Source organism: Eulemur rufifrons, chromosome 4 (genome assembly GCF_041146395.1).
Source record: "Eulemur rufifrons isolate Redbay chromosome 4, OSU_ERuf_1, whole genome shotgun sequence".
NCBI classification, from domain to species: Eukaryota; Metazoa; Chordata; class Mammalia; order Primates; family Lemuridae; genus Eulemur; species Eulemur rufifrons.
This window is the reverse complement of record NC_090986.1, coordinates 38,020,611-38,033,322: the sequence shown is the minus strand read 5'-3', so window position 1 is coordinate 38,033,322 and position 12,712 is coordinate 38,020,611.

Sequence of the window (12,712 nt, the reverse complement as noted above, 5' to 3'; positions counted from 1 at the left end):
TGAAGTGTACAATTTACTTTTTAAAAATTACATAAAAATAATAATTTTAAAAGAATAATTTTCTCACTCAAAACTTTTAAAATAGTATCATTTTAGTATAGCCTCTTTTCTTTGAAATAAAATTATTTTCTGAAGAAGAAATGAAGAAGAAAATAACTTTGAAATCATGACAATTTTAGCAGTTTTAATCATGCTTCGTGCTTGGCAAAGTGTCAGTGGTTATTACAATTTCAAATTAGTTTAATAAATACTTTCCCATGTATGAGAAGACAACCTCATATTTTCAAAAAAAAATATATATTTTCTCAGTAATGATAAGACTGTATTTTTAACAGCTTTATTGAGCTATAACTGACACACAATAAATTGTGCATATCTAAAGTATATATAATTAAGTTTTGATATACATATGCACCTGTGAAACCACCATCATAATCAAGACAATGAACATATTCATCACTTCCAAAAGTTTCCTTGTGCTTCTTTGTAATTCCTTCCGCCTGCCCCTATCCACCACCCCAACCCTAGAATGTGAAGAAAAGGAAGGAGTTAAGAATGGCTTCAAGATTTTTGGTCTGAGCAACAAAAATAGTGTGCAGTCACGCATCACTTAACTACAAGGATATATTCTGAGAAACGTGTCTTTAGGAGATTTTGCTGTTCTGCTAACATAACAGAGTGTACCCACACAAACCTAGACGGTGTAGCCTACTATTACGTAGGCTATATGGTATGGCCTATTGCTCCTAGGCTACGAACCTGTACAGCACGTGACTGTGCTGGATACTGTAGGCAACTGTAACACAGTGGTAAATATTTGTGTATCTAAGCATATCTAATCGTAGAAAAAGTACAGTTAAATATGGTACCATAATCTTATGAGACCGCTGTTGTAAATGTGGGCTGCTGTTGACTGAAGCGTCATTATGTGGCACATAACTGCACTTGTCGTTGATTGAGAAAGCTACAAGAATGACAGACTTTGCTCCAGGTAGGGTATTGAGAATAATTCAGTGGTTTGGCTTTGGACATGAATTGGATGAATTTGGATGCCAATTAGAAATCTAAGTAGAGATGTGGAATAAGTTGTGGATGACTGAGTCTGAAGTTCAAGGGTAAGGTCTAAGCTTGAGATATGAATTTTAGAGTTGTCAAAATTGTGGTAGGAGAATAATAACTATCCAAAGATAACCATGTATGGACCCCTAAAAGCAGTGACTATGTTACCTTATATGGCAAAAAACTTTGCTGATGTGATTAAGTTAAAGATTGTGAGATGGGGATATTATCCTGAGTTATACCAGTGGGTCCAATATAATCACAAGGGTCCTTATAAGAGGGAAGCAGGAGGGCCAGAGTTGAGGGTGGGAGGAGGGAGAGAGATGAGAGAGAGAGAGAGGGAGACTGCTGGCTGTGAAGATGGAGGAAGGAACCATGAGTCAAGGAATGCAGGCAACTTCTAGAAGATAGGAAAGGCAAGGAAGTAGCTTCTACTCTAGAGCCTCTAGTAGGAACCCGGCCCTGCTAACACCCTGATTTTATCCCAGTGAGTCTTCTGATTCCCAGAACTGTAAGATAATAAATTTGTGTTGATTTAAGCCAGTAAGTTTTTGGTAACTTGTTATAGCAGCAATAGAAACTAATATAAAGCCATTAAGACTGGATGACATCACCTAGAGAATGAGTGACAACTGATATATATATATATATATATATATTTATATATATGAAAATTATGTCTTTAGAATATGACAGAACACACCTAAAAAGTACAAATTTTGAAAATGTTTACTATACACTAAAAAGTTTCTACATTTCCTCTTCTAGGACTCTTCTGAGTGAAGGTACAGGTAGCTTCTCCTGTAGATGACATGCATCCGTGAGACTATTACGTGCACGAATGGCGGGACAGTTGCAAAGCTGTCATCTTTGGATCCTCACTTTCTTCTATTTCCTGTGGATGCTTTATTCTTCACCTAAGTTGCTTTAATGACCAATGTGTTCCACAGTGCCTTGCTCTTGTTCTTTGTCCTTTATCTAGACTTCTTTGTTCCACTTCAATTCTTAATTCAAATCGTTTTCTGCCCTGTCGGGATGGAGGTGATGCAAGGTTTGCTCACTGTGACATTCTGGCCTTGGGTCTGATGGTTTTCTTTACTCCATCTCCAGATATTTGAGTTGTTGTATGCCTGATTCACTTCTTGGTCTCTAGGTCTGGTCTTTGGATATTATTCTGGAAACTTAGACCTTGTTCTTTGTTTCTACAGTTCCTCAACTTCTTGGTTCTTAGTTGTTGACCTGTTTCTGAGCATGCATTTGCTCATCTTTGCTTCATCTTCCTGGTCTTGAGAATTTTGCTTATATTAAACAACAGATAATACCTTTCAGGTATCCATTGTTGCATTTAGTTAGTACAGCATGCCCACAGTAGGGGGAATGAAGGGATAGGAAGAGATTTGCCAAAGGATATAAAATTATAGTGAGATAGAGGGAATAAGTTCTATACCACTGTAGGATGACTATAGTTAACAAAATACATTTTATAATTTCAAATAGCTAGAAGGAGAATATTGAATGTTCACAACATAAAGAAATGATAAATGTTTGAAATGATAGATATATAATACTAATTACCGTTATCTGATCACTATACAGAGTATGTATTGAAACATCACTATTTCCCCCATGAATATATATACAATGATTATTTGTCAATTAAAAAAATAAAATGAAGAAAAAAGAAAAAAGAAAACAAATAAGATTTAGAGAGTTTAGACAACATACTCAGCGTCCCCAGTGGCAGAGGCGGGTTTGAACGCAGGTCAGTCTGATGGAAAAGTCCATGTTCTTGTTCCTGTGCTATGAGGACTCTTGACCTCTCAGCCTTCTCAGAGTGGACTGACTTCTGATAACTCCTCTCCTTCGGGTAAACTGAGGAAGATTTCATGTTTCATGCGTCCACCCCAACCCAGGCCTCTTGCTGCTGCTGTTCTGGCAGATGAACGTGCTGCTGCTGCTGCCTACCTCTATCTGTATTTGTAAATGTTTTATCAGTTTTTATACATTTTAGCTAAATACATTCGGAACATTCGAATTTGCATTAATTATGTTTTTGACAAAAAGAATAAACTTCTAGTTCTTCCTCTTGCTAATGGAATTGGAGCAGGGAGGATCCGTATTTGGTTATTAAAATAACCAAAACCCTTCAATCCCTTGCTTGAAATTTCCACAATTTTCCATAACAAAAAAACTATGAGTTAAGCATGTCATGGTTTCAAAATGTTGCCCTTATGCTTAACAAAATTATTTCTATAAACTACTCCATTGATTCGTCATGTCTTATTTAACCCCATGTCGAAGACCTGGCTCTCCAGTGAGAACGGAAACCCAAGAGGTGCACAAGCCAGTGAGTCAGCAATACAGCTGCCCTCACATCTCAGGAGTTTAGTTGCAAAGAGATGAAATGTGAAACTTCTATAATAAAAAAAGTAGCAGCCGAATTGTTATTTTTATTCAACCTTTACATAACTTGAGTATTCTCAGTGTCCAAATCTAGGCTGTTTCTTCTGTGGCCGGCCTCCAAGGAGAGCTTTCCCATGTCGGTAGCTCTGATGGGTCTGAATAATGTCTCTCGAGGTGGTTTCTGAGGTCCTCAGTGAGCCACTGCTGACCTCACTGGGAATGCTGGGGAAGAGTAAGGCTCTGCATAAGGCAGGTCAATGAGCTCTTGGGCGTGGGCCAGCATTATTGATGACTATGTAGCAGGTTGAAAGTGATCTTTGGGCCCTGTCCTCTGTCAGCAATGCCCCAAACACAGCTGGTGGGGGAAACTCTGTAGACCCCAGAAGCACCACTCACGTTTTAGGGGAAGGAAACTCCTTCTCATTCCACTGCTGCCATAAGGACACACAAAGATGAATGGCCAGCCTGAACGACAGGGCTGCTTCTCTCTGCAAGCTGCATACAGAATGCTTTTGTGTTCATGATGATTGCAATACTTCCCCTCTGGCAGAGGAAAGCTGGCTTCTCCAGGGCTGCGGAAAGTAACGCTTGTTTCTGAATTGGTTAGAGTTCAATCTCAATTATGTCTGGAAACAACACACACTCCTTTCCCCCTTCTGTATGACTGCAGTGTTAATTTTAAAGTAAACTTGTGTAAGTTCCTTTAAAGTTGAAATAGCCACACAACATTGACATTTATTGGGCACTCCCTCTCGAGCCTTCCTGGCAGCCTGGCCACAGAAGGTGTTGCCTGTACGCCAGGGGGTCGAAGGCTCACACTTTCCAGTCTTCGTGTACCACCCTAGAGCAAGGCTGGAAAAGATTATTTGAACAGGATCACATTCAAATCTGCCTCTCCTCTACCCACACAAAAGCTTAATTTCAACTTTTCTCCAAGTGGTATGAAGCCGGAATCCCAGAACATGTCCCAGAAAGAGAAAAAAGGTATTATAATTTCACTTCCTTGACATTTCAGAGTCATTTTTATTAGCAGATGGTTGGTTCGTTGGCTTTTCATAAGCTAGTATACTCACCAGCAGTAAAAGTAATCTCTCACTTATAATTTTAAGTTATACCTTTATTGCTTTTTTAAAAGCTTTAGTATTTCAGCTGACCGTGTTTCTGAATTCCTTATGTGTTTCCAACACATACTTTATTGAAACCTTAATCTGATGAAGAAGCGTTTTTTGTTTTTTTTTTCCCAAGGCACACAACACAACAGTCATGAGATGCACCTGTTTTTAGTATCTGCACATACCCAGCCAGGGTGTGTTATTGAGTCTGACCCTGCAGCTGTTGTTTTGCTATAAAAAAAAAATACTACTGTATTCATGTAGGTTTAAGCTTTGTGAACTCTGTAACTTGGACTTGTAAAAGGGAGGTTCTGAGGCTCTGTCTGGACTGCTGATAATAGGTTAGATAAAAATCCAACACTGACCTTCACACAATGGCGTTTACACTAATGGGAGGAAGTCTCTTAAACAATATACAGTCCGGCAGACAGCATATGTGGACCATGCAAAATTAATGATTAACTGCATGCCAGTGTGTGTCAGGGAACAGTGCTGCTCTTTAAGGGGCTTATAGAGTCTATGAAAGAAATTAGCTCATGAGAGGGACTCATAAGGATAAAAGAAAAAGACTTAAGTAGAGGCTTGACATATCCTGCTTTTCTCACAGGGCAAAAAGTTAAACATAATGTCTTCTTTTTATAGTGTGAAATTCTGACTCTGAAGTTGGGGCAGATCATCCACTTGTTAAAACAAGACATGAACATTCTTGTTATTCCTTAAAGGGGCAGGGGGATGGTGTGCACTCAAATTGAACTCCTGAATATACCAGAAAAAAAGGGGGAAATTATTGAACAATTATCCTAGACATTGAAGACGGTGGAACCCAAATAATTATGAAAGTGACAGCAAAGTAGTAAATAAGACTAGATGTTCATAATTCATATATCCTTTTTGATTATACAGGCTTTAAAATGCCGAGAAAGTCCCATGAAAATTCACAGGTAAAACTGAAGGTAAGTATTAGTTGCCTTGTAATTTATTGAAGGTGTGTTGCAAGGAACATAATCTCCCAAAATATCTAGTTAAAATGAATTCCATCATGATAATTTCTACACATGACCTAAATTCCCCTTTAGGATCCCAATTACGGTTCAACAGATTAAAGATAATAGAAACCCCAAAATTGCTAAGACAAATATAAATCCTATAATGTTCATTTGGCCAAAGAACTCCTGGGATCCCCGTTCCCTGCCAGCCCTGCGGCCCTCCAGAATGCATCTGCTTTACTTCTTTGGAACAAGATTCAATCCATCAGCATGGGACGACTATTCAGAGCTTAAAGTCTGGTATGTTTGTTTGTTTTTTTTTTTTTTTCATTTAAGGAGTAAGATCAGTGGAATTAGGGAGTTAGGGGGAGAGAGATGATTGGAATTAGCAGTAGGAGAACATGCTAAAGGAACTAATTAAAAAGAGTTTTTGCCTTACATCTAAATTATATAAACTAGTTTAGACCTCCTTATCTAATTTCCTTTCCTGTGCCGTCTTCTCACCCCATCCTGATTCTTCCATCCAGAGATGCTGATTTCTTTGCTGTTTTTCCACATGTGCTATCTTTATAATTCCCATCTACCTCCTGAAATTCCTGAAATTAATCATTCCGACACACGACTTTTTTTTAAATTTGGTTTTGTCTTTATTACAGCATTTAACTAGTACATTTTCTTACATTATTTAGTCTTTCTTTTTGTGTTTTTAAAAAACATATTTTAAGTTTTTTGAGGACAGTTCCTTGTGCATCTTTTAAGAGATATCTGGCATAGAACCAAGAGATGATGAAATAAATGCTGACGCACAAGTGTTTCATTACATTTAATTCCGTTTGTGTGATTTTTCCTTTCAATTTTAGATGGTGTAGTCCTCTTCATGTAAGAATGAAATAGCCACATTGTAGCTTCTGAGGATTTTCCCTGTCCTACCAAATATCATTTCCTCTGGCTCCCCCAATTTGGCCCTGGGATTGTTCTCCCATCCAGGTTTATCTCATTCCCTCACTGCCTGAGCCAGTGTAGGATGCCATGGAAGGTGTGTTGCAAGGAACATAATCTCTGAGCAGAATTGGGCACTGCTTTTAAATACTACACATCTGGTCTCTTTTGTTTGTGTCTAGAATTGACAGCTGTCCCTACACATCTGAATGTGGAAAGTGATGCAATATTGGAAATTAACTTTTTAGACATGTTAAAGCTTTTATTTTTATTATTTAAATAGAGGACCTAAGGAGGTCTGGGTTATAACTTCAGAGGGAAGTTATGAGGTTCGCTTTCTTGACAGCACATGTGCCAAAATGCCATGGTCGAGAGTACAGTAGAGGCCAGTATGTCCTTTAGGGGTTGCCAGATAAGACTTTCATATCTGGAAAAGTGATTTCTAGATTTGAGGACTTTATAATCTAGTAAATTTTAAAAAATTGGTATACAGACTTTAAATGTATTTCATTTTGGTAAGTAAGGATGTTAAGAAAAAATAAACCAAAAATAATAACCATGTCACATAAAAATTATTCAAACAAAGGACAATCCTCAAAATTCAACATATCTCACTTTCTGAAAAAAAAGTCAGATTATTTTTATTTTTGTTATTTTCTTAAGGACTCTTAAGGACCACCACTAGTTCATGGTTTGGCTGGTGTTAGGAACCTCTAGCCTAGACAAATCAGAAGAGATTTAAACCCAAGTTTTCTCTCATTACCTTGCTGGTCAGGAAAGTGGGTCCTATTTTGTTTTCACTGTCTCCCCCATTATCTCCTACTGATTAAGTGGAGGGAAAATCCCTCAGAGATTTAGGAAGGGGAAGGGTTCATACATAAGCAAGGAAAAGTAGGAGAGCCTTTAAGAGTGTCCAAGATATAACTTGAATGTCTCACATATCTGGATCTGTTGGGGAAAGCTGGGAAGATTCTTGTAGAATAGAGCACCAATTGTTGAGATAAGACTTTGGCCCATCAGAGATATGTACACTTAGTTCTGCTACAATGTGACATCTGTTTATGCTATGTAAAATTGTACAATCGGAATGGATGTCGTAATACCAGATGTGAATGGGAGCGGCTCATAACACACACAATGGACTGAGACAGTTGGTAGATGTTTGAGGGGTGTGTGAGTGTGTGTGTTTTGTGTGTTCCAATGCTGGGTGTAGTTTTCTGCATTTACCTTAGTTTTTATATTGGACACAATGGTGTATGAGCAAATATGAGAAATTTATATTATCCTCAAATTTTTCCCCAATATAGCACTCATGCTGCAACAAATTTGTGTTTTCAAAACAAACTGCATAGCAGAAGTGTGTACATATACATTATTTCTAAATAATGGCAAATTCAGCAAACAGTGGATATAACTTCAAACTTGAGTAAACTCTTTACATCTGTGCAAACCAGACATTAAGTGGAGATTTTTATAACTCTTGACGTATTCTAGATAGAATAGTCTTAAACCACTAATTCCATAGCCTAGAAAAGTTTCTTAGCCTAAGAGGTCTAAGCCTCCCCAAGATTTCCATGTCTTTGTTATCTTGTGGGCCTCCTAGTTTCTGGGGTTCTGAATTCTCAATTTGTGTACCTGTTGATTCAGATGTGAAACTCAACATCCCCAAAGGTTCCGCTCATAAAAAGGATTGGCTTCCCTTTGAGTTATGTGAATGGGTGGTGGTGGGGAGGAACAAACAGAAAGAGGGAAGGGCGTGTGTGTGGGGTCAGCATATTAAACCAGCTCTCTCTCTGTGGTCACCATGAGCTGACTATGTCCTTGACTAAAGGTCATGATCCTTATCACACAGTTTGCTGATACATACCACTTCCTCTGCTCCTGTGGACCAAGGATAGTCATGGCCGCCACTGGAATTAGCTAGGGAAGTACTTTGTGGATCCTTCTTTACACCTTCCTCGTACATTTATTAAACTCTCCAAGTTCCAATTTGCAGGTGCCATCTATTTCTTATTGCAGCCTCGACTAGTATACCTGGATGTGAATTCTGCTTCTATTACTTAGAGTTTAACCTTAAGTGAGTTACTTAAACTGCTTGGCTTCAGTGACATCATCTATAACATGGAGGCAATACATTCTGCTGTAAGAGCTAGATGAGATCATATAGTAGAGAGAGAGATCAGTATAGTACCAAGAACAAAACAAATAGTGAATTAAAGCTATAATTATTGTTTTTATTACATTGCTCCTTTCTCCTTGCTTAATATTAAATCATAGTAACAACTAACGTTGGCTGGGCAAAAATTCGAAGTTTCAACTTAAGACAAGATGGCATAAATGTAGTTTTCTATCAGATTTAAATAGCATCACAAAGTTTACTTGAGGCCACCATTTTAACATTGATTATGAGAATAATTGCACAGAATTCTTAGAGATTTTGTCTTTGGCCCACCTCTATGAATGTGCCAGGCCAATTCATCTCCTTCCACAAGAGAGGTCTTTGTGATTTGGGAGGGCAGGTGTCATTACAATTTTATAGGAGAGAAGTTGGAGTGAATATTTACACTGAGCATCCCACACAAAACAACTTTTAATATGAGATATTTCTTTTCCTTAAAGTCTTTTCTGGGCCACTTCTCGCCTAAATTTCTTTGTTTGTTAGCTTTCTTTCTCTGGACTATTCCTCTTGCAGAATCTAGCCTTATATTTACTCTTTTTTTTTTTGTTCCTAGTCAGATTCTCCTCTTTACTCTGACTTCCTGATTTTAGCTCTTCTTCCTTTTATATTTCTGGATCCTGCTCCTGAACTTACAAACACAACCCCATCATCATCTGATGAAGGTCATTCTCCCCCCTTAGACAGCAGGCGGTTTCAGGTGGCAAACCCTTGCTTTTTCTGATATACATTCCTCTCTCTGCCACCCATAGACTTTAATCACTTTTCACAGCAGCCCCTTCCCTGCAACGGATCATTGCACAGGGCAGGTAGTAGAGTTCGAATAGCTTCAGGCATGCTTTCACCCCTGTTTAGGATTTGAGATAATCTGAGGCAGCTACAGTGGCTGGTGAAGATCAAAGGTATTCTCCCCGCCCGAGGTCAAGATCGCTCTTGCTTTGCAAGCCTGTGAGTCCTGAAGTTATGTTAGCAGATATAAGGCCTCTGCTTTCTCTCCCAAACCCTTTTAGCAAAAGATACTTAGTGAAAATAAAATATTGCTGAGGCAGCTCCTAAGTCATATAAATTTGATTCTCTGCTCTCTTTTCCTGAGATAAATTGTATGTTATAAGCTTGCGGTTTATGGTGCATCTTGACTGTATGTGAAGCACTTCGGTAACTCTCTGGGTAGAGGAAATAAACAAGCCATCCGCCAAGTAATTCTATCCCTAAGACCCAACTTTAACCCACCCAACCTGTACCCATAGCTTGTATGAGTGAGGTTACACTACATTATTTAGAGCCTCAAAGTTAAAAATTAATACCTCCTCCTCAGTAAATTTTGGGAATTTTCATTACAGATAAATGTAAGACAACACACACACGCATATTGTAGACAAATGGAAGGGGAAAAATAGCAAAACTGAGCAATTCAGTGCTACTGTGTGTTTGAGAAAAAAAGACTAGGGAGGGCTAAAAGGATTCAAATCATCCTAATCTGCTGCAGGTTTTCATACCTTGTAGCTTTGAGTTGCAAGGAAAAAATTCTAAACCAACTAGCTTGAGTAAGAAAGGAGAATTTATTGTAGGGACATATAGACACACATATATCATGGAGTTTAAAGGCAAGAAAAAGTTGAGACTTTCTAGAGACTAGAACAAGGGCCTAGAAAATAGAGGCAGCTGACATCCCACCCTTCTTTGCTTCTGGGTTCTACTTCTGTTTGCGCATCTCCTTTCTTTCCCTGTCTCTACTTATAGGCTTTGTCTACTTCCCCCAGCACATGATAGATTGATACTGTCCAACAAATTTCTACAGTGATGGAAATATTCTATATTTGCTCTGTTCAGTATAGTACCTTACTAGCCACGCGTAGCTATTGAGCACTTGAGCACTTTACGTATGGCTGGAGTGACTAAGAATCTGAATTTTTAATTTTAATTAATTTAAACTTAAATGTAAATGGCCATATGTGACTAGTGGCTACCATATTAGGCAACAAAATGATAATTGATGTTGATGACTCTCCGGTTATGCCTGAGTTTGCATTCCTGAATTCCAATTCAAGATTCTCAAGGTAGAAACATTGATTGGCCTCACTTCTTTTAGGTACTAGCCGTGGTTCAATCCTCATTGTCAAAGTGATATGCAAATTTAGTATAAACATGACAGCCAGAGCCAACTCTTACGTATGGAGCAGGAGATACAATTCTCAAAGAAATACATTATGTTCTGAGTATTCATTCCAAAAGATCTCTGCTCCTCCTGCCAACTTCCTACCCTGGTTAATTTCATTGATTAATTTTCAAATTACCTTTACTTAATCTATGCAAAAGAGATTTAGGATTTTTGCTCATGCAAAAGTATCGATTATACTTCCACTGCCTGATGGAAGATACATCAATGGGATCAAATGGCAAAGAAATAAAAACTCAGGAATGGTTCAGAAATTAGAAACCAGTTTCTGCAGGCATCTAGCCCCATTTCAGTTTTCTCTTTTATAGGCAATTTAATTTGAGAGAGGAATAGACCATTAGACTAGGACCCTAGGAATATGGAAATATTACTTTTGTGTCTCTTATTTTTTTCTGCTGTCAAAAGATAGATCTAGTTTCTAAGCAATGGAGCTAGTGGAAGAGTCCACATAGCTGGGCAGTACTGGACCCTGGGATGGAGCTCTCTGCCCCAGGGGATTGGGGATTGAGCAACCTTTCTAGTGTGGGTAGATGAGGAGTATCAGGTATAGTCTGAGGCCAAAGCTCTCTGGGGTGGGTGCCCTTGATACTGGCTATCTGAGTGCTCTGGCCCTGCCTGTCTGCCTGGTTTATCTGTCCTGACCTATGAGGCCTGTTGGCTCATTAAGATCTTGGCTGTTGACATCTGACTTGCTGTAGCCTAAAGCTTTGCTTTCTGGCTTCCCACCCTGCATGTTCCTTGATCCCAACTTTTAAATCAGTTTCCTAGCCTCTGGCTTGGTGTGATCCATATCAGGCATGGTTCCTGATTACTCAGCTTTTCTGTCTTAATGATCTTCCCTGAGGGCTCTCCTGGATGAGTCCCACTGCTTGGCAGGAGGGACGTGTCTTTTAGCAAATATTTTCAGATGAACGTTTCTCCTTCTTTTCTGTTAAAAAGTACTGATATCTCAACTAATGACAAATGTGTTCTAATGACATATTCTCAATATTGTCAGAAACTTTATAAATGTGATTGAAATAATAGCAGAGCAGTAGGACTTGTGTTTCTACTATAAAGAAAAATTATCTAAAACCTGTAAATAAGGCCGAGAGGGTGGCTGCATTACCTTTTAATATCATATTTTAGGTCCACTCCCAAATTATTTATTTGTATAAGCTAATGTAGTACTGTTTGACTGTAAGGTTTCTTTGAAGTAGCCGGTGCCAGAGAAAGAAAGACGAACAGAATTGAAAAGGGGAAAGCAACGAGGCTTTATTAGGGCGCTCCCGGGCGAAGTTCGAGGGCCCCGTGAGAGAGAGACCCGAGAAGTCACGGGGCACAGAAGTTTGAGTGGGTTTTTATATGTCCTTAGGGTTGGGGGATGGGAGCTTCTTTGGCCAGGAGATGTCGGCTCCAGGAGTAAGGAATTTCTTTGTTTAAGTTTTGGGGCGGGTACCGAGGGACAGGAGGAGCCGCCTCTTTTTTCATTAGGGAAGGGAGGGGTGCCTGCCACCAGCCTTACATTGACTTTGCTGTTTGCTATTGATTAGTACTCACTGTGGAGTAACATGTTGACTAGTAATTTTTGTTCAGTAGGGATATAAATAATTTCTGTCTAGTAGAAAAGATATACAATGGTTTATTGCCTTGTAGGCCATTAACCAGTTTTGTGTTTAAACTAGCAGTTATATTCTAATGTTATTATCATTTTCAAATTGTCTGTAAATAGTTCCTCAAAAAATTTTTCTTTTTTTGGAACAACTTTATATCTACTGATTCCTTATTAATTAATGAGTTGAATAAATTTTTAACATATTCATTGTATATTTGTGTGAGTCATGTTCTTAAGTTACAAAAATTACATTTTGCCAGTGCACAT